Source organism: Canis lupus, chromosome 3 (genome assembly GCF_003254725.2).
Source record: "Canis lupus dingo isolate Sandy chromosome 3, ASM325472v2, whole genome shotgun sequence".
NCBI lineage: Eukaryota > Metazoa > Chordata > Mammalia > Carnivora > Canidae > Canis > Canis lupus.
In genome coordinates, this window is record NC_064245.1 from 17,713,209 (window position 1) to 17,739,578 (window position 26,370).

General features: G+C 39.1%; 1 long non-coding RNA gene across 1 annotated transcript in view; it reads right to left on the minus strand.

Annotated features, from left to right (window-relative positions):
- Positions 1-26,370, minus strand: part of LOC125754837 (uncharacterized) — a 32,859-nt gene that overhangs the window by 5,786 nt on the left and 703 nt on the right. The window contains exon 2 of the long non-coding RNA XR_007409719.1: positions 24,524-24,591. This is a non-coding gene — a long non-coding RNA (uncharacterized LOC125754837). The remainder of the gene's footprint in view (positions 1-24,523; positions 24,592-26,370) is intronic.

The window sequence follows — 26,370 nt, forward strand, 5'->3', positions numbered from 1 at the left end:
ATCTGTAAACTTATATGTTTATCTCCTAAGTACTCAAACTTTCTTCAGTGTAACAGAACTTCTTAAATCTCACTTTTTCTTATTTTGCCTTTTTTCCTCTTGCTTCTTTCTGCCTTTGCCTGTATTATCCAGCTGAGTTAACAGTGTTCTGGACACAAAGTAAGCACTGGATAAATATGTGCTGATTGACTGACCCAAATCCCAAAGCAAGATGCTTCAGTCATGGGGTCAAATCAGGAAAATGACGTTGCCAATTTAAACCTGTCTTCCTGGTAGCTTGAAGCCACCCACTCTTGGCTAAACTGTGTGTGTGAGCAAAATGCCTTGCAGCATTGCTCACAGCAGCTGTGCTATCACTGCTAGGAGTGTAGGTGGGAGAATTTACTAAAGTTCAGAAGTCTCTAGCAGTGGTTTTGTCTCCAGCTGCTAATCTTAATTATACTGTCAACCTAAAGGCATCATAGGCGCATGCCATTTCTTTTCTTTACAGTAGCTTCATCACAGAAACAAAAATTCCTGGGATGAGGCCAATGGGTTAAAGCTATGACAACAGGATAAGTTGGTCAAGGCAACTATATTTAAACATCTATTTTTTTATAGTCCATTAAGTAGAATTTTTTAGGTGTTTCTATCATAAATAGTAAGCTGAGGGCTTTCCCTTTCTATGTATTTCTGGCAAAGTCATGGTATGTGTTACTTAGCAGTATTGAATATTTAACAAATTGTTTAAACTTAAATGTTATCGATTCTTCCTAGAAAGCTATTATTTCATTTCGTGCATAGTTTTTAAAACTTTGCCTGTGTTTCATGTGCAAACTTTAAACTTTTTTTTTTCAAACTGCACATGGCTTTTTAAAACCAATGTTTAGAAAACTAGAATTTTAAAAAAGAATGTGTCTAGAACACAATGGTACACAAGACATACTAGATTCTTGCCCACATAGAGTTCATCTATCAGTGGGGAAGATTTTTTTTCTGAGCAGGGAGCCCAATGTGGGGCTCCATCCCAGAATCCTGGGATCATGACCTGAGCTGAAGGCTCAGCTCAGAAGCTGAGCCACCCAGGTGCCCCACAGGGAAGATATTTAAGAAAAACAAGTAAAATGACAAATATATAATTTTAGGCGGGGATAAGCATTACAAAGAAGAAAACTGTGTGAGGACAGAGTGATGGGGCAGGAGTGGGAGGTGCCAAGGGGGTGTCAGAGATCAGAATGAAGCAAAGGGCTGAGCCATGAAAAGGCCTCGGGAAGCCGACTCAACCAGAGGGAAAGCAGGTGCGCAGTCCCTGAAATGGGAATGCACAGTGCACGATGTGTTTCCAGAACACCGAGAAGAGCCAGGGTACTTGGTGCTAAGTAAATGTGGGAGAAGCTGCTGGCAGGCAAGTTAGGATAATGTTGGATCTTTTAAGTACTAGTGAGAATTCTGGATTTCATTCTACATGTTTAAGTGGGGAGTTGAATTAGTCAGCTCAGGCTTCCTTAGCAAAATACTATATAGACTGTGTGGCTTTAACAACAGAAATGCAGCTTCTCAGTTCTGAGGCTAGAAGTTTGAAGTCAGGGTGCCAATGTGGCCAGTTTCTGGTGAGGATTCTCCTCCTGGCTTGCAGCCAGTCACCTTCTCACTACATCGTCACAGAGCATTTCATCAATTTGTGCTTGCAAAGGGGAAAGAGCAAGAGAGCCTGTGCAAGGGCAAGCAAGTTCTGGTATCTTTTTCCAGCTTTTAGAATATAATTGACATATGGTACTGTGTGAGTTTTTAAGGTATACAACATAATTTGATATACTTATATACTGCAAAATTATTACCAAAATAGGGTTAATTAACACCTCCATTAGTTCATATAATTACCATTTGTATGTGTGTGATGAGAACATTTAAGATCTACCCTCATAGTAATTTTCAAATACATAATAGTGTTGTTAACTATAGCCTCTATGCTATACATTAGGTCCCCAGAGTTTACTTATCTTCTAATTAGTAGCTTGTACCCTTTGACTGACATCTTCCCTTTTTTTCAGACCCCCCAGCCCCTGACAACTACCATTCTACTCTTTCTATCCATTCAGCTTTTTTTAGATTCCACATATTAATGAGATCATACAATATTTGTCTTTGTCTGGCTTATCTCACTTAGCATGGTGCCCTCAAGGTCCATCCATGCTGCTGCAAATGTCAGGATTTCCTTCCTTCTCATGGCTGAATAATATTTCAAAGTGCATGTGTCTCTGTGTATGTGTGCATGTGCACATACACATACCACATCTTCTTTGTCCAATCATCCATAGACAGACACTTATATAAGACACTATCTTCTCTCCATTGAGTATTCTTGGTTCTCCTGTAAAATATTTGTTGACTATATATGCAAGGGTTTATTTCTGAGTTCTTGATCCTGATACATTGGTCTATGCATCTGTTTTTTGGATAGTACTGTATTGTTTTATTATAGCTTTCTAGTATACTTTGGAATGAGAAAGTATGATGCCTCTAGCTTTGTTCTTTCTCAGGATTGCTTTGGCTTTTTGGGGTCTTTTGTGGTTTCATAGGGATTTTAGAATTTTCCATTTCTGTGAAAAATGCCATTGAAATTTTGACAGGGATTGCATTAAATCTATAGACGGCTTCAGGTAGTATGGACACTTTCACAATAACCAATCCATGAACACAGGATAGCCTTCCATTTGTTTGTGTCCTCTTCAATTTCTTTTATTAGAGTCTTAAGGGTTTTTAGTGTACAGATCCTTCACCCCGTAGGTTAAACTTTTCCCTAATTATTTTATTATTTTTGATGCTATTTTAAATGGAATCATTTTATTTCTTTTCCAGGCATTTTGTTGTTAATGGTATCTCTTTTTATAAAAATACTAATCACATCAGATCATGGCCCTATCCTTAGGACTTCATTTAACCTTAAGTACTACTCAGAGGCCCATCTTCAAATATAGCCATACAAGATTTTAAAACTTCAACACAAATTTTGGTGGGGGGAGGGGGGAGGGTCACATTCAGTTCATAAGAGAAATTATATGGTCTCACTTAAATTTTTTAAACATCACTGTGGCTGCTGTGTGCTGAATAGACCATATGGGGAAAGAGTGAAAACAGAGAAATTAGTTGTAAGTCTAAGGCAGTGGTCCAGATAAGAGAAGATAAAGGCCCTGATGAAGGGGAAATTAGGGTGATATGTGGATTCAGATCAAATTTTGAAAGCAAAGCTGTAGGAAGAACTTGCTGGATGTGGGTCTATAAATGATGAGAGAAAGTAAGGAAGAAAAGAGCATGATGTTAGGTCTGAGCAAACAGGGAGGCTGAAGCATCATAAACTAATGAAGATAGGACTCAGGGAGGAAAGGTGGAAAAATCAAGAATTATATTTTGGACATGTTAAGAGTCAGATACCTATCAGACAGCTAGCTATTTGGTGCTTTGGAGTAAACAATTCTATGAATATTCAATTTGAGGAATGTTGATTGATAACCACCTTTCATAAAAGCATCTATTTCAAGGTTACTTACTACTTAGTTATAAACACGTGAAATAATACTACTGAATTAGACAATACAGTAGTATATAGGGTAAGTCACAGAATCACTGGGAGAGCTGAAGAACCAAAAGTTAGCCTAAGAAACCAAGGAAATCTTCCCAAAACACCCAAACCAGAACTAGCTCTGAGAAAAAAAAAAAACAAAAAAAACACTAAATACATTCTAGGATGATATTGTCCCCAGCTAGGCTTGAACCACCATCATTTAAGTTTCCATACTGTCTGGAGACCCGCAAGCCTCCCGGTGGCCCATTGATTATATTGGACTCCTTCTTTAATGGAGAGTGCAATTACTTGGGGATAATGATTATTATTATTATTATTATTAATTGATTATTCTGTATTTGTATTTGCCCACCATATTTCTGCCAGAATTACACTCATATTCTCTATATGAAGTATTACACAATGCAACTTTTTTAAGATTTACTTATTTATTTAAGAGAGAGAGAGAGAGAGCACGCAGGATGGGAGAGGCAGAAGGAGAGGGAGAGTCCCAAGCAGACTCTGCACTGAGCATATAGCCTAAGGTGGGGCTCAATCTCACAACCCTATGATCATGACCTCAGCCGAGACTACGAGTCAGATGCTTAACTGACTGCACCATCCAGGCACCCCAACACAACATAACTTCTGGTCAAGAAATTTTTTTATGGTGAAGAAAATGGATTCATGTTTATGGAATCACTGGCTTTACCATATATTTCCATTATCCAGTGGCATCTGACCTTACAAAATTTTTGAATGTCAGTTTGGAGACAACACTCCATGAAGATGGGGTGCTAATCTAAGATATGGTATGTGCTCTGAACCATCACAGTTCTGAAACCATTTATGGTACTGAAAATTCCACAGCCAGAATGTGTGAATCTAGTAAGCAAAGGGCAGAACTGGGAGTAATACCTCAAACAAATTCAACTATGCCTCACTCACAAAAATTCTGCATCCTAATCCAGTTCTTTTAGGCTTCACTGCTATAGGGGGCTCTCAGTAGGCAAGGGAGGGGTACTTCCACAGGGCATCAAGTGAAGACTAGTTTAATTGAATTGGAAGTTGAGATGGCCACTTCTACATTTTCGATTCTGAAACCACAGATAAATAGTCAAAAAGAGGATTATGGTATGACAGGAATGATTGATGCTAGCTGTAATGGGAAATAGTGTTCTTATTACACAATGAGATTAAAAAAAAGAAGTGTTAATGGAAATCCAATGGTCTCCTGAGGTACTCTTAATACTGCCATTTCCAATGTTAAAGGTTGAAGGAAATCCAAAACAACACAATATAGGAAATATGGGCAAGGGGTCAGCTTTCTCAGGGATAAAGGTATAGACAACCCTTGGCTGAGGATAAAAGAAAGGTGAAATTAATGGAGGAGGCAAGTCAAACAACACAAATATAGCACAAAGATGAGTTGCAAAAATATGAACTGTAGCATCTATCCATATTTTCTTTCCATGTATATTTATATATTCTATCAAGTTTTCCTATATTTTCCTCTATTTCTCCAATGATTTATATAGGGTATTTTAGTAGTGGTTAACTTTTAAATATTAGTGCATAGTTCATAGAATATTGAGACAAGACCATGGAACAACTCCAGAATTGGACATCTTCCAGAAAGCCTGGATTGCAATCTGGAAAAGACTTCAGCTCATTCCCTTTATATGGGGAAGAATAGTTACTTTACATTAAGAGCAAGTGTTATTTGTCTGGAACTTTAAGTATGAAGAGAAGCTTGTAAGTTGATGTTGATCTGCCAAAGGCTTGGCTTATAGTGGACATCTGTGATTCATTCTGGCTACATAGCAATCAAGCCCCTTTCTATATTTGGGAATTCTCCACTTAGAAGTCTTAATGTGGGGCAGAGAGCCTATTGTTATAGAGACTGAGAACACTAGGTACTTAGCAGCTTGCCTTGAAGACAGAACAATTTCATCAGACTTATGTTCAGAGCTAAACTTTTGACCGAGGAGTTAGTGATGCAAGAAACCAAGAACAGGAGTCGTGTGTGTGTGTGTGTGTGTGTGTGTGTGTGTGTGTGTGTGTGAGAGAGAGACAGAGAGAGACAGAGACAGACAGACCAACCGACCAACTGCCCAAGACAGTGACAGCAATTAGTTCCTTGTGAAAACCAAGGCTGACTTAGTTTGGAGCTTTTCCTTTGGATTCTTAGCCTGAAATTGTACTCTTCAGCCCTCCCAGTATGTTTGTAAACTATCCAATATCCTTGTATAAAAACTCCTTTTCTGTTTAACTCTAGCTAGAATTGTTAGAAATCAAGAACCCCACCTAATACACCAATATTTTGCCAATGTTGTGAATCCTTTTTTAAAAAATACTTTTTGGGGCACCTGGGTGGCTCAGTTGGTTAAGCCTCTGCCTTCGGCTCAGGTCATGTTCCCGAGATCCTGGGATTGAGCTCCATGTCTGGCTCTCTGCTCAGATGAAAGCCTGCTTCTCCCTCTCCCTCTGCTTCTCCTCCTTGCTCACGTGAGTGCGCGCTCTCGCTCTCTCTCTCTCATAAATAAAGAAAATCTTTAAAAATTAAATAAATAAAACACTGAAAATAACATACGCCTTCATCGATAATTTTAGGAGCACCAGGCTGACAATCATCAAGTTGAGATAAAGTATATACTGTAGAACAAAACCTCTGATTTCAATAAAAGGTTCAACAAAGGGAATATAGTCAATGGTATTGTAACAGTGTTGTATGGTGAGAGATGGCAGCTACACTTGTGGGGAGCATAGCATAAGGTACAGACTTACCAAGTCTCTGTGTTGTACACCTGAAACTAATGTAACATTATGTGTCAACTACCATTTAAAAAGCCCCATCGATTCAAATGAAATAGGAAAAACAACTATCTAAATCAATGTAAAATAGGGCAGCCCAGGTGGCTCAGCGGTATAACGCCTGCCTTCAGCTCAGGGCGTGATCCTGGAGTCCCAGGATCGAGTCCCACATCAGGCTCCCTGCGTGGAGCCTCCTTCTCCCTCTGCCTATGTCTCTGCCTCTCTCTGTGTCTCTCATAAATAAATAAAATCTTTAAATAATAATAATAATAAATACATGTAAAATACAGTTTTTAAAGCAATGAAGTTTTATAATTTCCAAGCATGTATAGTAAGTAACTATATCTAAGCCAACAAAGCAGTACTAGAAATGCTATTAAGAAAAAAAAACCTACTAGAAATTACTAGAAATTTGCCAAGCTAGATTTATGGAGTACCTGATTATACACTCAAGTTTTGCTGGAACAGATCTACATCATTCAGGATTCTTTGTTTCAAATAACAGAAACTCAATTCAACTGGCTTAAATTTTAAAAAGGGAATGTGTTGGCACACAAGATTGAAAGATCCAGTTAGTCTGGCTTTAGGCATTGCTAGATGTAGGGGCCCAAAAAGCACCAAGACCCAATCTACATCTCTCCATTAAAATAAAAAAAAAAAAAAAATATATATATATATATATATTTTTTTTTTTTTTTATTTGAGACCGAGAGTGTGAGAGAGAGAGAATACAAGTGGGGTGAGGGGCAAAGGGAGAAACAGACTCCCTGCTGAGCAGGAAGTCCAATGCAGGGCTTGATCCAGGACTCCAGAATCACAACCAAGCCAAAAGCAAACGCTTAATAGACTGAGCCACCCAGGCACCCTACCTTTCTCCATTCTTGGCTATACTTTCCTCTGTACTGGTTCTATTCTCAGGCAAGCCCTCCCCTACTGCTAGCAAGACAGCTGCCAGAATTTCTGGGCCTACACCATGTCTTTCAGCAATCCTGTCAAAAAAAGAATTGTACCCACCAGTTTCTAAAAAACTATTAGGACTGGGGGCCCCTGTATGGCTCAGTCGGGTAAGTGTCTGACTCTTGATCTCGGCTCAGTCCTTAATCTCAGGGTCAAGAGTGCAAACCCTGCATTGGGCTCCATGCTGCGTGTAGTCTACTTTAAAAAACAAAACAAGAGCAAACAAACAAAAACCCTGTGAGGACTGATTCAGATTTGCCTAGCATGACCCATGTGCCATTCTTGGCCAAGAATATGAAAGACACTGAATATCTCTATCAGAACTACATTCTCACCGCTAGAGCCTGAGTATGACTTCAAACCCCAGAGAAGTGGAAAAGAGTAGGCTCAACAAAGAACACTGGCAGACTGTTAACAAAATGAGGAGTGGGGAGCTGGCCAGAAAGAAATAACAGCCATTTTTCCAGAAGACCTTGAATTCTCAGCACCACGTGGAGGAACATCAAGCTCCTCGTAGACACCACTGACTTACCCAATTTTGACTTGCACACTGCTTGTGTCAGTATGTTTTCTTTCTCATTTGGCAATGCATTCTTTGCCAGGAAGTGTTAAAATTCTTCCTTGATTTAAAATTTGCTTCCTTGCATTTTAAAAACATGAATCTGTCTATATTCTGCTCTCTGGAGTACAACATTTGCCCCTTCCTACTTAAAAATGATGCTCTTTCAAGTATTTGAGGTCGGATATCATGCAAAGCATGCCTTCCATCCAGGATTCTGGTTTCCTCAGCCATTTGTCAAATGACACATTTTCCATGACCTTCACTGTCTTGGACGCTTCCTCAAGACATTTTCTCACTTATCTTTGTTTTTTGTTTTTTCTTTACTAGGGTATCATAAAAATATGTTTCTATAAAAGAATGTTGGGGGGGGTAGTAAATAAAATATGATTGTACCATGTAATATAGCCTATCATTTTGTTAACTGTGACAATTTTTTTTTTTTTTTAGATTTGTTTACTCGTTTTAGAGAGAGAGAGAATGGGGGTAGGGGCAGAGGGAGAGGGAGAGAAGCAAATTCCCCACTGAGCAAGGAGCCCGACATGAGGTTTGATCCCATGACCCCAAGATCACAACTCAAGACAAAACCAAGAGTCAGATGCTTAACCAACTGAGCCACCTGGGCGCCCCAACCATGACCCTTCTTTCTTTAAGCGGTCCAATTTGGTCAGAATACCAATCCTTGGATAGGGAGGTAATTGGATGCAGTAAGCCACTTTATACTTTTTCCTGTATAGAGTGACCACAGACTGCACTGCCTAGGATAGTCCCAAATTATATGCCTTTTGGGCTAGTGTAATTATTAATGGTGTCCCTTTCAAAATCTCATTTGGCCACCCTTCTCTTAAACTTCTCTTGAACTGTGGTACAGGTATACTAAGCTGTGAACTACTTGAGAGACTGTTTTATTTCACTTTGTATTCTGAGAACGTTACTCAGTTCTAAGGACATAGCAGATACTTAATACACACTTACTGAATAAGGGGATGAATAAATCCTGTCATTTTGTTTTAAGCTTAAGCACAAAACTTTGCATTTGTTATTAAAAAGTACACCTATAGGGGCACCTGGGTGACTCAGTCCGTCAAGCATCTGCCTTCAGCTCAGGTGGTGATCCCAGAGTCCGGGTATCAAGCCCTACATTGGGCTCTCTCTCAGTGGGGAGCCTGCTTCTCCCTCTCCCTCTGCCTGCCACCCCCCCACCCCCGCTTCTGCTTGCTCACTGTCAAATAAATAAATAAATAAAATCTTTTTTAAAAAGTTTTTTTTTTAATAGACTTTTTTTTTTTTTTTAAGGTATACCTATAACTGGCAGTAACGTTTAAGTGCTTAAAATAGCTCTCTATGGGGCACTTGGGTGGCTCGGTCCGTTAAGTGTAGGACTCTTGACTTCAGCTCATGATCTCAGAGCCGTAAGATCGAGTCCCACGTAGGGATCTGTGCTGGGTGTGGAGCCTGCTTGAGATTCTCTCTCTCCCTCAGCCTCTGTTCCTCTCCTTTCTTCCACCCCACTCTCTCTTTGTTAATAAAACATATATATATTTAAATAGCTCTTCATGTATTTTCCAAAGTAGCCTTAATATTTCATAGATAATGCCACAGTGAATAGCCAAATAAGTGAAATGTAACTGTAAAAATGTCATAGAGCATCCACATGGATACAGTTTTATAGATGGTAAATATTAAATAAATATTGGTAGAATAAAGATTTTTAAAATAATTATCAATGTTGAATTATGATGATAAAGCAGATACCGAATAAAGTACATTAAATAGATTTGATCGTAGATATTAATGAGCTTAGCTTTACACAGACAGTGCAAGTATATAATCAGCAAAATGTTGGTTAAATAAAATGCTTAAAGAAAGTAGCAATCTTAAATCAAGAACTGCCACTCATAAAAATGACAGACTACTTAACTCAATCCACTCTTTTTTGCAAAGGAGAAAACTTGGATCACGATAGACTTTTTGTTCAGGACTACATGGTTAGTTATCAGCAGAAAGATAATGAACACAGGTCTTAAGGCAGAAAGTGCAGTTATTTTTCTGTGTTACTGGAGTTAATCAGAAAAACACGTTAATAATCTTTGTTATTGTGCTTTTAAAGAAGAAAAGTTGGTCACCTGATGGATATATTTCAGTGACTTTATTTTCCTTAACAGCTACAAGAGTATTCTAAAATATAAAGGGATCCCATTCCAATCATGAGGTTTCCCTGTTAAGAGTTGTAGAGGGAAAGTACACCGAGAGAGCTGTATGTAGGGTGCCAGATGATTTATCACCCAACCTGAAACATTTTTGAGAGATGGGGTTCTATTAATAATGATGCTGGAACAACAGGAGTAAACCAGGATTGTCCTGGGCAAACCAGGATTTACTGTCACCGTACACAACTGTTGTGTAACACAATTACACTTGTTGTGTAATTTGTTTTCTTTTTTTTTTTTTTTAAGATTTTATTTATTTATTCATGACAGACACACAGAGAGGGAAAGAGAGACAGAGACACAGGCAGAGAGAGAAGGAGAAGCAGGCTTCATGCAGGCAGCCCGTTGCGGGACTCGATCCTGGGTCTCCAGGATCCGGCCCTGGGCTGAAGGTGGCACTAAACCGCTGAGCCACCCAGGCTGCCCCTGTAATTTGTTTTCTATTGGGAAACTGTGGACAAGCATTCTGATCATGGAGGTTGAAGGTAGAGACTTTGTTGTATTTGTTGCATTCAGAATGTACCTTAAATAATGAGTTACAGGATTTGGATTCAGTCCAAACAAACTGCACATCTAGAATGAACCCATCCAAAAATTACACATCCGCTATATCATTTGGGAGCATCAGGGTTAGTAACTGTAACATGAATCAGGTTTCAAATAGGTTGGGAAAAGTACAAGTTGTTTTGAGACACCTCAAACCCTCTCTAATCCCATTACTAATCATGAAAGCAATGCAAATGTTTTTGTTTTCTTCTTGACTTGGGTCACATTCCATTGTGGGATGATGTAAGAGTTTTAACCAAGCATAGAGTAGTAATGAGCAATTTGGGAGATCCAGTTCAAAACCTTGCCTTTGGTCACACATAACTAGCACTTAGAATCTAAGAACACAGTACCATTTGACTTGCAAAGTTAATTGTACACCTGTTTACTTTTGGCATATTTTTTAAGAGGTTAAACTGGAAAAGCAAAGAGTAGGTTATGGTCCACTTGTCCAAGAAAAAGTCGTAAGCACATGAGTCTTTAGTATTTTTCCTATTACATTGAAATATGGAAGTTTGGCCACCATAGCTGTCCTGTACAAACAGCTGACACCTCTTGACCTTTGCTTATGGCCAGTAGCTTTCAGCTTGGCAACACATTAGAATTACTTGGAAGGTTTTTTAGAAATCCTAATGCACAGATCACACCTCAGATCAATTAAATTATCATCTCTGGTGGTGGAACCCAGGCATTGGTATTTTTTAAACACTACAAAGGCATCGTTGAGAACCACCAATAAAGACTCAACTCCATCCTCGGCTCTGGAATCATCTATGGACAAGAAGAGTTCTAGTTCAGTGCTCTCAGAAGTCAAAATCAAGTTACAAAGCCAGGATGACTTACTAGTTTTCCAATAACTGATCTTCTAGAGGTGCGGGCCAAAGTAAGAAAAAAGAAGAAGAATTAGCATTGGACTTAGGTAGGGATTTGTTGTTTAGCTCAAGCCCCATGCCAGGCTTGAATTCACAATACAGAAATCAAGACCTGAGCTGAGGTCAAGAGTCTGCTGCTTAACTGACTGAGCCACCCAGGCACCCCAGATAGGGTTTATTTTTAAACCTGTATTGGGGGGATGCCTGGGTGGCTCAGCGGTTGAGTGTCTGCCTTTGGCTCAGGGCCTGATCCCGGAATCCCGGGATGGAGTCCCACATCAGGCTCCCTGCATGAAGCCTGCTTCTCCCTCTGCCTGGGTCTCTGCCTCTCTCTCTCTTTCATGAATACATAAAAACTCTTATAAAAAAATAAAAAATAAAAAACCTGTATTGGGTACTTAGCTTTATGGCCTTGGGCATTTTATTCTCACTAAGCTTCATCTTGTTCATCTGTAAAATGGACCAACCTATTGTTGAGCTGCTACTCTTGCTTTCTTTGTTATCGAAACCAAACCTTCTTTTCCATTGACCCTAGCTTTGGAAGCTTCTATTTTTATAAGTATCTACAGTCCTATCTTGATAACCTTATATTCTGAGTGTGGATGCCTTCTCAATGACTATAATCTTTACTTGACACCAGCCCCATGTTGGTGTTATGCTACCCACTGATAGACTGTCCTGATCTTATTTTTCTATGCACCTATACTATATGCTGCCCCTTCTAGATTTCTTGTTTTCCTGCCTCTGCTACCCGACCGTTGGCACATTCCAGAACTTCTTCCTGCACATCACTGCTAGCTGTCACCAGTAAGTACACATATTGGGCACCAAGTTCCATCAGCCTGACTAGACTTCCTCTTAGTACCTCTAATTGGGCTATCACCCCAAATTCTATCTCAACCAGAGGGAATGTTCATTAAACCAATATCTGTAAGACATTTACCAAATCCAAGCACTTTGATTCTGCACTCATAGGCTTTTTAAAGAGTAGTGGAGGAAGATTGACAACTAAAGGTATTAGAAAAGGGACAAGTCTAGGCCTTGATGATCCCTATATCCTCTTTTCTCATCAGAGCTTAATACTTTTATATTAATTTTTGTCACAAAATAGGGTCACTGTTAAAGTTTCTTTCTTTTTTCATTTAGGGGGCAGGGATGGCAAGGAAAATGGTTATGGGCTAATATAAATTATGTTGGATCCTCATGTTCTGCTCCACATATTGGATTTGATTATTAATTTGTTTTTATAATTTTTCCAAGTTCATTCTCTACTCATTGGCATAGTGCAAGTACATACTAATTCTATTTTGGGTTCATCTCTGTGAATCTAAAGTGAATTCCAGGGCAGCCCAAGTGGCTCAGCAGTTCAGCGCCACCCTCAGCCCAGGGCCTGATCCTGGAGAGCCAGGATCGAATCCCACATCGTGCTCCCTGCATGGAGCCTGCTTCTCCTTCTGCCTGTCTCTCTGCCTCCCCTCCCCCCGTGTCTCTCATGAAGAAAAAACTAAAATCTTTAAAAATTAAAAAAATAAAGTGAAGTCCATACTTAGAAACAATTTTGTATGCTGAATGAATACGGTATCTTCCGACTCTAAAAACCAATCTGGCTTCATCTGTCAATTTCTATAAGAAAAAAAAAAAAAAAAAAACCTTACAGGGAAGCCTGGGTGGCTCAATGGTTGAGCGTCTGCCTTCAGCTTGGGTCATGATCCTGGGGTCCTGGGATTGAGTCCCACATCAGGCTCCCCTTGGGGAGCCTGCTCCTCCCTCTGCTTGTGTTCTGCCTCTCTCTATGTCTCTCATGAATAAAGAAATAAATCTAAAAAACAAAACAAAACAAAAAAACAACCTTACAGGTATGTGAGCAAACAAATCTCAAAGAGAAGAAATTGGGTAGCCTTTCTAGCAATCTACATTATGGAGCAATCAGTGAGGATGTTATGTAAAACTGCCCTGTGAATGTGGTTCATCAGTCCTGATTCCCCTCTGTGCCTTTCTAACGATTTTTTGGTTTTCTGTGGCTGCCAGCAACCTTCTATTATCTACAAGAGGAATGAAAATGGTTGATTCTACCAGAGGCAATTGAGAAGTTACATATGGCCCCATAGGAGTGATGGAGGAGGAGGAAGCGGAGGAGGTGGAGGAGGTGGAGGAGGTGGTGGTGGTGGTGTTGGTGGTAGTGGTGATGGTGATGGTGATTGTAAAGATGAAGATGAAGACTGTCGCTGTTTTAGCACTTTATAGAATTCAGAAGTAATTGCTGCCTTCTGACCAGTCTACTTATGACCAGTTAACCTTGAATTGCCTGACTGGCTTTGTGGTGATGAGCACCAGCTTAGAAAAATTACAAGGGAGAAAAAAGGTTGGGCCTAATAAATCTGTCTCTGCTATTATGGATCTAGTCTCCCTGTGCTGGTTTCCTAGGGTGCCCTCTGCTGGGCTCCAACCAGGTCTGCTGATTCTGGGCAATAGCCCATGAAACCCATACCTCAACTCTCATTAAGAACTTACCATTTTATGTCTTATGTTATCAGAATCCCAGTACTTATTTTCCAAGCTGACAATTAATCTAGGTAAATTAACCTAGATCAGGGAGTAAATAGATATTATTGTATAAATGAGGGGGAAAAAAACAATGTTCCTCCCAGGTCACTTAAGTGTATGTTTTCACAGTGACTTTACAGAGATAACTGCTTTACTTAGTGTCTAATTCATTGGTAACTAATGCTGGGAATGGAGGCCAAGCATATGGGGAAGGCTATGTTCTGGGAAATCAAAGGGGAAAATATTTTCCAACAGTCAGAACCTTATGGCTTCCCTCAAATTAAACTGTGTGGGCAGCTGTCTCCTCTAGCTATCTATATGGTCATAACTCCCACAGAGGTCATTTTCATTCTGCCAGCAGGAAAAGAATGAACAACATTGTTTACCCTTAAGTTTTTATGAAGAATGCTTTATGCTCTTTGGAGAGTATTATCTAAATCCTGGTAACAAATATGTGGCACTGTTGAGTGGATTAGTCTGTTCATAAAGATGTCTATAGAGTATACATTCATTGGCATGACCTCTATTGCCCTATGTACTTTCTTGTCTACAGAAATCAGTTGGGCAATCCCTGTCTGTAAGCACATTTCCCAAGAACTGGTTAGAGCCAGTCTTCATAAGAGGAACCTCTTATGAAACCAGCTCCAGAGGATATTTACTTTGTTGAAATTCTACTGAAAGATACACTTACTTGAAAATGAAAACGTTTTCCTTTGGCTCCCACCTAGCCCCTTGAAAACCAGAGACCCTTGGGGCTCAGTAAGAATTAGAGAGGGAAGGGATCCCTGGGTGGCGCAGCGGTTTGGCGCCTGCCTTTGGCCCAGGGCGCGATCCTGGAGACTCAGGATCGAATCCCACATCAGGCTCCCGGTGCATGGAGCCTGCTTCTCCCTCTGCCTGTGTCTCTGCCTCTCTCTCTCTCTCTGTGACTATCATAAATAAATAAAAAATTAAAAAAAAAAAAAAAAGAATTAGAGAGGGAAGATGACAGCTGGGACTACTCTGCATTTTTCTATAAGCTTTCTCACTGTTTAGGCTGATCTTTGAAAATACCAACTTGTTGAATATATGTGTTCTAAGATCAGCTAAATTAATAAAATATTTTTGAGGTAAATATGTGCCCCAAATTGGGAATCGGGAACATGGCACAAATTTTTTGAAGGCTCACCTTTGTTCTTAAAATTTAAAGTGATGTTTTTTATCTTTCTCTGTAATATACCCATGTTTAAGACAAAAATATTTTAGGCTGTTTTCCAGTTATTAAATCTTCAGTTAAATGAATGTTTCAGTTAAGAAGCAATACCTTTATCTTATGGCTGCTGATATAAAATGGTATCTCCAGGGATGTATGTACTCAAATTTGAAAAACACAGGCTCACAGAACAGAGAGGGAGAGGATCTAGTCTAAGAAGAATGTGTATTAATGATCAGTCAGTCAGTAAGAAGGATTAGCCCAAGTTTGTCGTGGATGACTTTCACAGGGCAACAGTGGCATTTGATGATAAGATCTAGTGCATAGTTGTAATGAGAAAGGGATGTCAGGAGTATCTGAATAGCACTGAAATTGAATAGAAAATAAACTCAAAATAGAGAGTCATCAAGATGGATACGGAAGAGGCAGAAATGTGACTGAACTAATGCAGATTTCCTGGGTTCCTTAAAGACCTACTGTTATTGCAGATGCACTTAGCAAATACCATGGCAAAGAACATTCTGCATGTTAATTTTTTCAGGATAGTATCGTCTCCTTCCTTTCTGAAATTTGAAAATGAATATCCTTTTAACGTTCAAAGTGGTATATATTTTTATCACTAGGTTTTATTATTTGCAATGTTTATTCCAGAAGTTAGACTATGTGTTACCTGAAATACATGGCATGTTTTCCAAGAGAAAGGGTCTTATAACAGTGAATTTTTCCTGCCCACTTCCAAAGTACATTTGATACACAAGGTATCTGGAATGGGTAAGGGCCATAAGTGCCTGACAATCTGCATTTTTGTTGTTTTTGTTAATGCATTTGATGCAAATGATCTAAACAATACTGTGAGAAATTCTATTATAAGAGGTTGAAGACTCTTGTGATTAGAGCAGGAAACTGAGGACAATGGCTGAAAGCTCGGAGCTGGGTTACCAGGGAATACATATTAATATGTATATGTATATACATATTAAGGGGGCTGTTAGCCCACAGTTCTCCTTCTCTACCACCTGGTAGCTCATCACACGTCCAAAAAGAATAGTTACTTTGGCAATTATGCCAGAACTGATGGAACCATGGAAGGATACCGGACCTAAGCCAGACCAACCAGCTATTTTAACTTGGGAGTTTGCAACTGGGGGACAGAGGTGCATATGCAGAGGTGCATATTTGAAATGAAGAGATTTTTCAGGGGCTCCAGAGAACCAGTCATGTCAAGAGAATGTACAGGCAGAGGGCCCACATGCATAGAAAAAGAATGAAGAACACAGAGAAGAGAGGAGGATCTATGTGTTGGGGGTAGGGAGGAAGAGCCAGGAAAATAAAAGAGGGAGGGAGAAGTAGCAAAATAAGAAAACCAGAGGGAGAGAATTTTCTTGGAACCTGTTAATGTGCTGCTATGGATGCTGGTCCTTCCTGTGATCTAAACTGTGTTTCATGTCAAATATTTCTTGTGTCCTTCCAATAAATTCCTGTTTTCCACTTAAGCTAATTTGAATGTGTTTCTAAGTGAGAAGACAATGAAGATGTGGGGAAAAGAAAGGACATAATGAGATGCATCTTATTCTCTCTACAATCTCCTGCTTCCTATCTCCATCCATTCTCTCTTCCCTTCCTCTTCCTCTAACTCCTTGATCCATCAGATGCTCTCCCTTTCCTATTTTTAACATAACTTTAACTTCCCTTCTAAAGAGGAAAAGGATTCCCTTTTTTCCACCTCTGCTCCTGTCCAAGTCTTGATGATTTCTGTCCTAAATAGAGATGGCCAGCACACTGAGGCACACAGCAGAGGGCATTCGTAAGGACCACTTGGGCACAGACAGGAAAGTAACTACTGATACTAAATACAATACATGGAGTGTATTTATTTAAAGTGGTCCATCTGTTACGCACACTAAATTTTAAGCAGCAGCTTCAAGCTGGCTTGACAGTATTTACATGTAACATAAAAATGCTTATTACTCTCTTTGAAATTAATTTTATGTAATGTTTGATTTGAAGAAACACTTCTCTGGTTGGATCAGCTTCAGTTGCACTCTAACCTGACCTTTAAAAATTAGGTACTCTTCATTGAACTGGGAAAGCATTGCAGATAAGGAATAAAGGTCTAGATGTGTCATGAACTTAAAATAATAGACCATACATAAGAGTTATGCCTTTCTAGCCTCAAAGTTCTCACTGCGCTATGAGGTCTCAGCAAAAAGTGCTCCAACATAGGTTTGGGTTATTTTTATGAAGCCCTGGACTGAGTCGTTGTAAGCTCACCTGACCAAGGCACACTATGTACAGGCCTTAAAAGGAAGTGGATTCATTTCCCCTCCCTGTTACTGTGTAACAGGAGAGATGTAGCTTACTATGACACGGCAGAGAAAACAACTTCGATTCTCCCTCCGCTCTGCTGCTCGCTGGCTGGCTAGAGGAATCAGAGTCGTCACCATTTCCCTAGGTCTAGATTCTCTTTTATAAAATGTGAAATCCTTTCTTCAAAGCCATATAAAGGAGAAGACTTAGTAGACTTGTGGCCTAAGTGCTCTAAAAACAAAAACAGTAGTAAAATACAGTAAATTCCCTTTAGAATCCATAGCCGATTTCATAGGAAAGTAAGGGAAATTTCCAGGATTCAGAAGGAAGCTAAGTCCATCCACTGTTCTCTATGCCCCCTGCATGCCCCGGTCAAGCTTCCACCATCATTCACTGTGGACCAATGTAAAAGGCCTTGTCTCCCCAACAACTTGCCCCTTGAAACCATTCTCCTCCTAAGTGCAGCCAGAGGGGGGAAAGATTTTAAAATACAAAGACAATTAACTTTCCTGTTCCTGTCTCTTCTACGCCATTATTAGGATAAAGCCCAAAATCTTATCATGGACCCTGTCTAACTCTATAGCCTGTTTCCAGCTATACCTGCTTTCTCTGGGTCTCTGAACAAAGAAATTCCTCTGCTGCACACATACCTCACTGTGCTCTGCCCCGGCCTCAGCTTTCTCTTAGCTAATTCCAACTCATCCTTCAGGGCTTTGCTTAGTGGCACTTCATGTAAAGATGTTCCCTGATGCCTCCAAACCAAGACAGTCTCCCTTGATTGTACTCTATCAGTGTTCTGTACATCTTCCTAGTATTTGTCACAATTCCAACTATACCAGGATTTATTGTTTCATATAGGTCTCTCCTTTTTAAAGGAGAGTTTAAGTTCCACGAAGGGAGGGACTATCTATCTTGTTCTCTGTGACTGTATCTATCTTGTTTCCTATGTTTGTATAACATTCTATAAATATCGTGTTACAGTCAATCTGATCTAATCTAATCTCTGTACCAAGCACGGTATCTTCCATAGGTGATTGAAAATATATTGAGTGAATGATCTATGTGTACATGAGGCTAGAATCAATACTAATTTCTCTCCACCTCACCCCTTATAGTCTGCCCACTACCTTGTAAGGTAAGAAATTCTTTACAGTAAACATTTTAAGAGTTAACACTAGCCTATTACAAGATTTTTTTTTGAGCCTTTCTTATGACACATATATAAAGGAGTTTTACACCATAGTCCCTGACAAACTTTTATCACTCTCTTGCATTTTGAAGTAAATATACTTCATGTACTTCTAATTGTTACAAAGGATCTATGATTTTAAACTCTTATTTTTTAATATTATGACTATCCGTGGAAATATAAGTAAATTTAACTATTTAGGTTTTTCTCTGGTCAGTGGTTGTGGTTGATAAAATCGACTTTATGCCTGAAGTGTTTGGTTGTAACTGAAATATTTAATTTTTGCATTATTAGCAAATCACATGTGTGTGAACAGTTCCCCAATTTAGCCTAGCCTGATTTACTAAGGATTTCCTGTGCCTATAATTCTCTTATTTTATCAAGTTACATATAAAATTTGAGATCTTTAAAAATGGAGACAGTGAAAGAAACAACTGTATACTAACAAGAAATTTCTGAATGTCTGTAAAGTTAGCTTGGGACAAAATAAGCCATTCTCATGTTTAGCAATTCTAATTAATGCAAAATATATTATTCAACTATAAATAACCCGTTTTCTCAGTGTAACAGTTTTATTTTTTCTTTATGAAAGTAGAATCAAGTAACCTGTGTTGTATAAAGTATACACGCTATGCCATGTTCTTGAAGTTGTTCAAAGCTAAGTATTCATGGAGATTGTTTCATGACCAATTATTGGTCTACAAATTAGCATTAGCGACTAGATGAATGCAGAATTTTTTAATGCACATATAATAATCTTAGGTCAGCAAGGGCCAGGCACTGGCTAAAAGTTTTTTTTTTTTTTTTTAATTTTATTTATTTTATGATAGTCATCAGAGAGAGAGAGAGGCAGAGACACAGGCAGAGGGAGAAGCAGGCTCCATGCACCGGGAGCCCGATGTGGGATTCGATCCTGGGTCTCCAGGTCGCGCCCTGGGCCAAAGGCAGGCGCCAAACCGCTGCGCCACCCAGGGATCCCTGGCTAAAAGTTTTTATCAATTATTTCATCTTACTCTCAAACTAACCATCTGCAACGCACTGGGTCGTTTCATTACATTATCCTCATTTCCTAAAGCTTAGACAGACCAGGTAGCTTTCCCAAAGACACACACATTCATATGTGAGGGTCACAAAGCAAATTCAAGTTCATTTGATTCCACGGCCCCACTTTTAATCACTCGGCTCTAGTGCTCACATAGAAAATTCCTGCAATGTCTCATCTTCAGGTACACAGGATTCATAACCATGATAGTTTTCATTTTAGTTTTATATTTGTTAGGATGATATTGCTTGTGCCAGGCCTGGGAGGACCCAGGTGTCCTGATTCTCATCCCAATGTTTTCCCCAGTATCCATACTATGCTATTTCCAATTATACAGCTTATTCACATATATTTTACTTGTGACATAAACTAAAGCAGTATTACTGGGCTCTTTATTAAAAGAAGGAAATACGGGTACTCCTGGGTGGCTCAGCGGTTGAGCATCTGTCTTCAGCTCAGGGCGTGATCTGGGTCTGGGATCGAGTCCTGGGGTCAGACCCCCTGCCTGGAGTCTGCTTCTCCCTCTGCCTGTGTCTCTGCCTCTCTATCTCTTTCTCTCTCTCTGTGTCTCTCATGAATAAATAAAATCTTTAAAAATAAATAAATAAACAAACAAATAAATAAAATAAAACCTCCTCCTCAGAACTTTAGACCAACCATGATATCAAGCACTCTCTTCATCTTTTTCCCCCTCTTACTCTAACCTGAGAACTGCTAGCAAGAATCACATAGAAATTCTACCCTAGTTCATTATGCCCAACTTTTCTTATCTTTTATTGCACACAGTAAAAGAGAAAAACTAATTATAATGTAGCATCAAGAGGGTAAATCCTGTTTCAGATTTTATTTTTTAATCTGAAAAGTTAACATTCTTCTCTACAATTACAACAAACAAAAAGATAAATATCTCACCACCTAGCATTTCTAAAGATCTATGGACAAAATGTTTCTTCAGATTTACATATCATGGGGCATCTGGGTGGCACAGTTGGTTTAGCATCCAACTCCTGGTTTCGGCTCAGGAAGTGATCAGGGTCCTGAGATGGAATCCCACATAGGGCTGTGGGCTCTGCTTGCAACCCTCTCTTCTCCATCTGCCCCTCCACTTGGAGTGTGCTCTCTCTCTCTCAAATAAATATTTTTTAAAAAGATTTACACATCATAAGTAAATGATGTTACTTTAGCAATATCAGCAAATCTCATCCAACCTACAAATTTTTAAAAGATCACTATAGGCACTGTTTCTTGTTAGGAACCCTAGTTATACCTACGTACACCTCTGAAAACCCTTTAACAACCAACCAACCAAGTTTGGTGGTGGAATAAGTATAATATCTGGAGTACTTTTTAAGATTTTGATAACTTAGAAAAGTATGAGGAATTTTTTTTCTTAGGCTATTTTATTTCATGAAGAACAACCCAAAACTTTCAACTGTTCCACAGAGACCTCATTTCCAATTCCTTAAGAATCTCTTCTGTCCTTCTCTGAATCTGTCCAGATTCCCTAGGGGCTATTTTATGGATTATTAGAATAGTCTCCTCAGTGCTGAGATTTTTAAGACCTATTATCTCACATTTACACATTCATTCAAGAACTATATATTATGATCAACACCAGTGATAGATACAAAGCAGTGTCCAGCTCTAGCACAGACTAGATGACTGCTCACCAGGTCATTTGCTGTTCTTCCTAGGAACACAGCTAGACTACTTTTCCCAACCTTTCTAGGTGTGGCCATGTGTTTGAGCCCAATGGCTTATGGACATAAGTCGTGTGTGACAGTAGCAGGCCTAGCCCATAACACTTCCTTCCCCTTTTTCAAAGTAAACATGTATTGAAACCAACTAAGCCACCAGATAGAACTTGAGACCACGTCTCGTGCTCAGGGTAGTCACCAATTAGAAAGGTCTCTTTTGGACTTCTTTGGGGGCCAGAAATAAACCTCTACTGCATTTAGCTACTTAGATGTAGGAGCTTATCTCCTACAATAGCTAGTAGTGCCCTAATTAATAGATTGCAGTAAAAATCAAATAGAAACTATATTTAATATATACAGTACAGTGCTTTGATAATGGTAAAATACGCTATCATCTAAGCTCAGAGGATAGCTCGGAAGTCAAGCATACAGGGGGTGACATCTGAACTGAATTTTGAAGGCTAAGTGTCAGGCAAACTAAACAGGGAAAGAGTATTCAAGGCAGAATTGCATGTATAAAAGCCCTCAAGTAGGAAAGAGTAATTTCAAAGGATTGGAAGATGTTTGGGAAGGGCTCACTTTTTTTTTTTTTTTAAGATTTTATTTATTTGTTCATAAGAGACACAGGCCGAGGGAGAAGAAGGCTCCCTGTGGGGATCCTGATGAGGATTTATGTTTGTTTGTTTGTTTGTTTGTTTATTTATTTATTTATTTATTTATTTCCCAGGACCCCGGGATCATGACCTGAGCCAAAGGCAGATAGATGCTCAACCACTGAGCCACCCAGGCGTCCCAGGGAAGGGCTCACTTTAAAGAGAGTGTTGGAGATACGAGCATAGAAAGGTAGAGAGGAGCAAATTAATGAAGGAGGAATAGACATCTGACAGGCAAAGAACAGGTGGGCAGAAGCCATTCTGGGCAGGAAAGCAGAATGTACGAAGCACAGAATTATTAAAGAGGAGAGTGATCTCTGGAAGTTAAACACAAATTAGCAGAAAAATGTGGGAAGATAAGAAAGGAGTAGAAGGTAAGACCCTTGTTCTCCTTAACCTTGAGTCTGAAGACAATATAACAGTAAGGAGTCTTAAGCAGGGAAGTGATGGAACATATTTTCACTTTACAAATACTCCTCTGCCCATAAGTCATGTGGAAAACAGATTAGGTTTTATGCAGTTTTTTAACCTAACAGTACTGGGGTTTTTTTTTCCCTACCAAAAATGTTATTGCAATGAGTTTTCCCATTGAATTCTACCTTAATATTTGATGAGAGGAAACAGTTTTAATGCTTATGGATTATCATAATCCATGTACTGGATTAGGAAAGACTGGAAGCAAAGGGACACGCCAGGAGGCTCTCAGTTGTCCAGGACACTGATGGTGAAAGTCTGTGCTAGAGTGGAATAAGAGGAGAGAAAGAAGAGGGCAAGAATTTGAGAAACGGATTAAATAACGTAAAGAGTGGAGTTAGGTAGAAGAAACACCAAAAATGACTTGAGTTATGTTGGGTGAATAGGGAAATGGTAATGCTAGTCCCCCAAAAGGGGCAAGATGTAGAAGAAAAATTGGGAGGAAGAAAAAATTTGGTTTTGGGAATGCTGATCCTGAGGTGACCAAGGCACATCCAAGTGGAAACTGTGAGCCTTCGTTTGCAAAGAAATACAGGCTCTGGTTGGCAAAGATTAGAAAAGTGGGTATAGGGACACCTGAGTGGTTCAGCAGTTGAGGTCTGCCTGCAGCTCAGGGCATGATCCTAGGGTCCCGGGATAGAGTCCTGCATCAGGCTCTCTGCAAGGGGCCTGCTTCTCCCTCTGCCTATGTCTCTGCCTCTCTCTGTCTTTCATGAATGGAAAAATCTAAGAGAAAAGTGGGGATAAATTGTGGAGAATCATCAGTGTATCAGGGTCCCAGCAGAAGCATGAAGGAAAGCAACATGATTCCCTGAGCTGGGCTCCATGCTGAGCGCAATCTTCGCTTGAGATTTTCTCTCCCTCTGACCCTCCCCACCATGCCCACTTGCTCTCTCTCTGAAATAAATAACTTTTAAAACAAAAATAAAAATTTTAAAAAGAGACTAAAGCAGAAGGAGGAAAGCACTTTTGAGGAAGGCCCTAAGTCCAGAACGGTACAATCACAGTATGTACTCAAACATATTAAATGCTGCAACAGTAAGGCCCAGATGCTTCCATACTTGCTGATACACAAGTCTTTGGAGAACTCTTGAGGAAAAGTTTAGTGGAATGGGGGCAAGAATGAAAGCCAGAGTATGGTGAAGAAGAGGAAGGCACAGATGTGAAACCATCAAAAGTCTCCTTTTTAGAAATTTTGCAAGATGGCTAGAGACTGAAAGAAATGTAGGATAGAGGAAAGAGTCTCTTAGGACAAAGATTTGAAAATGTCCATAAGGATTGGGGATGGTCGCAAAGAAGGGAAAGGCACTAAAGATGAAAAAGCCTAGAGAGAATAATGACAGTTATGCTGGTGGTGGACATGGCATGGCCCAGAGACTTATCAAATCACAATGTTGTACACCAGAAACTAATGAAACATCGTATGTTAACTACACTTCAAAAAGAAACTCAATCAATCCCAAGGATTGGGAAAGCCCGGGGATAAGGGGCAAACTCTTAAATGAGGGATGAGGTACAAAGGAAGCCTCTTTTTCCCTTGTTCAGAATCACTGTGGCAGGTTCTGGTACTTTGGCTCTGAAATGAAACCATTTCTAACTACGGGTTCCACAAAGAAAGTCCCTTCTGTACTAACTTTGAAACCAACAGGATCACTAGTATAAAAAGAGGGGAAACACCAGAGATGTAAACACGATTTACTGGGTACATCTGATTCATCTGAAAACCGACACAATTTTAGACCATCTGTGGATACATGTTGTTTCCTACTTCTCAACTAGTTCTCTTATGAACTTCATTATAACTCATGATTTAAATAAAATATTTTTTATTTCAAGGCCACCAACTTTGTGTCATTTCAGTCAAGTCAATAAAAAAAAATTTTTTTTTTCTAGTTTGTCTCTACTTGCCTATTTAAAATAGGTTACCTGCTACTTATCCGCGTTGTTCAAGTAGACAGTTAATAGAATGGCATTCTTCTAGTTATAAGTACTTCCTAGAAAGAGAGGTGACAAGGGATGTAGAGTCAGAAAATATAAATTGGAATCCCAGGTTTATCTTACACTAAACGTAAATAGGTTCACTATTTGCATCATAGCAATAATAAATTTCCTTATTGGACTATTGTGATGTATCTGTAGAAAAAGATCTCTATAGGGCCCCTAGGTGGCTCAGTGGTTGAACATCTATCTGCCTTCGGCTCAGGTTATGATCCAAGGTCCTGGGATCAAATCCCGCATCAGGTTTCCCACAGGCAGCCCACTTCTCCCTCTGCCTATGTCTCTGCCTCTCTCATGAATAAATAAATAAAATCTTTTTAAAAATCTCTACAAATGCAGAATTTACAGTTCTAAAGAAAAATGTGTTAATACCCTTAATGAATGAGATAACCTCATTTCTACAGATAATCTATATTTCATTTGGTAAATCACAAAAATCAACCAGCAAAGTTATAAAACAACTTCCTTTGAAGTTCCCCCAAGATATTACTGGATTTTTTTAAGATTATTTATTCATGAGAAACACAGAGAGAAAGGCAGAGACATACACAGAGGGAGAAGCAGGCTCCTCGAGAAGAGCCTGATGTGGGATTCAATACCAGGACTCTGGGATCACGCTCTGAGCCAAAGGCAGCCGCTCAACCACTGAGCCACCCAGGTGTCCTGGTATTAGTGATTTCTGAGAACACAAGGAAAGTAGGATTTGGACAAATAGCCTCTATCCTTCAGAGTAAAATACTGAAGTAAGGATTTAAAGCATAAAAATTAAAAAACAGATATACTTATCCAAAGAAATTAAGCATCTTTGTGGCTTGGCATTTTATATTCTTATTTTTTTTACATAAACAAAAATTTAACTTCCAGATTGCCTTTATTCCTTTTAGTGCCCATATAAACTCAATAATTGACTCTATTGTATCTGCTGTCCTAGAGCTCATTTAAGCTTTGATCTTTAAACAGTGTATATACTTATAATCTTTTATTATCATCTTATTATGTTTCTTCTTTCACTACCTGGAATCTGTTTTTATTTTCTCACACAGCAAGGCAATATCTGTGTCATAAGTAGTTTGATATGTATTATAGACCCTTAATAAACACCTTTTGATCAATTTTATTTGCTGTTAGAAATGTTCACATTTATGACTCAAATATTGATTCTGATTACCATAAAATTAAAACAGTACACAGGGCATGTCTCCAGGTTTCTATGTTAGAGACAATCTTTTCTTAAACTTTAGATAAGCTCATACTGATATACACTCCCAATATTGGGCTTTCCTACCACTTATTCTAGGATGTATTTATTCTTTTTTAACATAGATTTTTACCTATTCTAAGAATTTCCTCAAGTTGCCTAAGAAAATATCTGATTTTTATTAAAGCAATAATTAGTGTCCATCACCTTTTCTAATCCATATTACACATTATAGTCCTATTCATATTCTTGAATTGGCCTGTTAAATCTTTTCCAAAAGAGTTTCTCATATACTGGATTTTTTTTTCCAACCTATTATCAGTATTTTGCTCTTTTTGATTTGCCCTTAATACATGCTGTATGCTGTTTCTATATTATTTTTTTTTGAGAAGCTGTAGCATTAAGGAGTTTTTTTTTTTTTTTTTTTAGTAATCTCCACACCCAACGTGGGGCTCAAACTCACAACCCTGAGGTCAAGAGTTGCATACTCTTCCAATTAAGCTAGCCAGACATCCTTAAAGTAAGGATTTTTGGGATCCCTGAGTGGCACAGCGGTTTGGCGCCTGCCTTTGGCCCA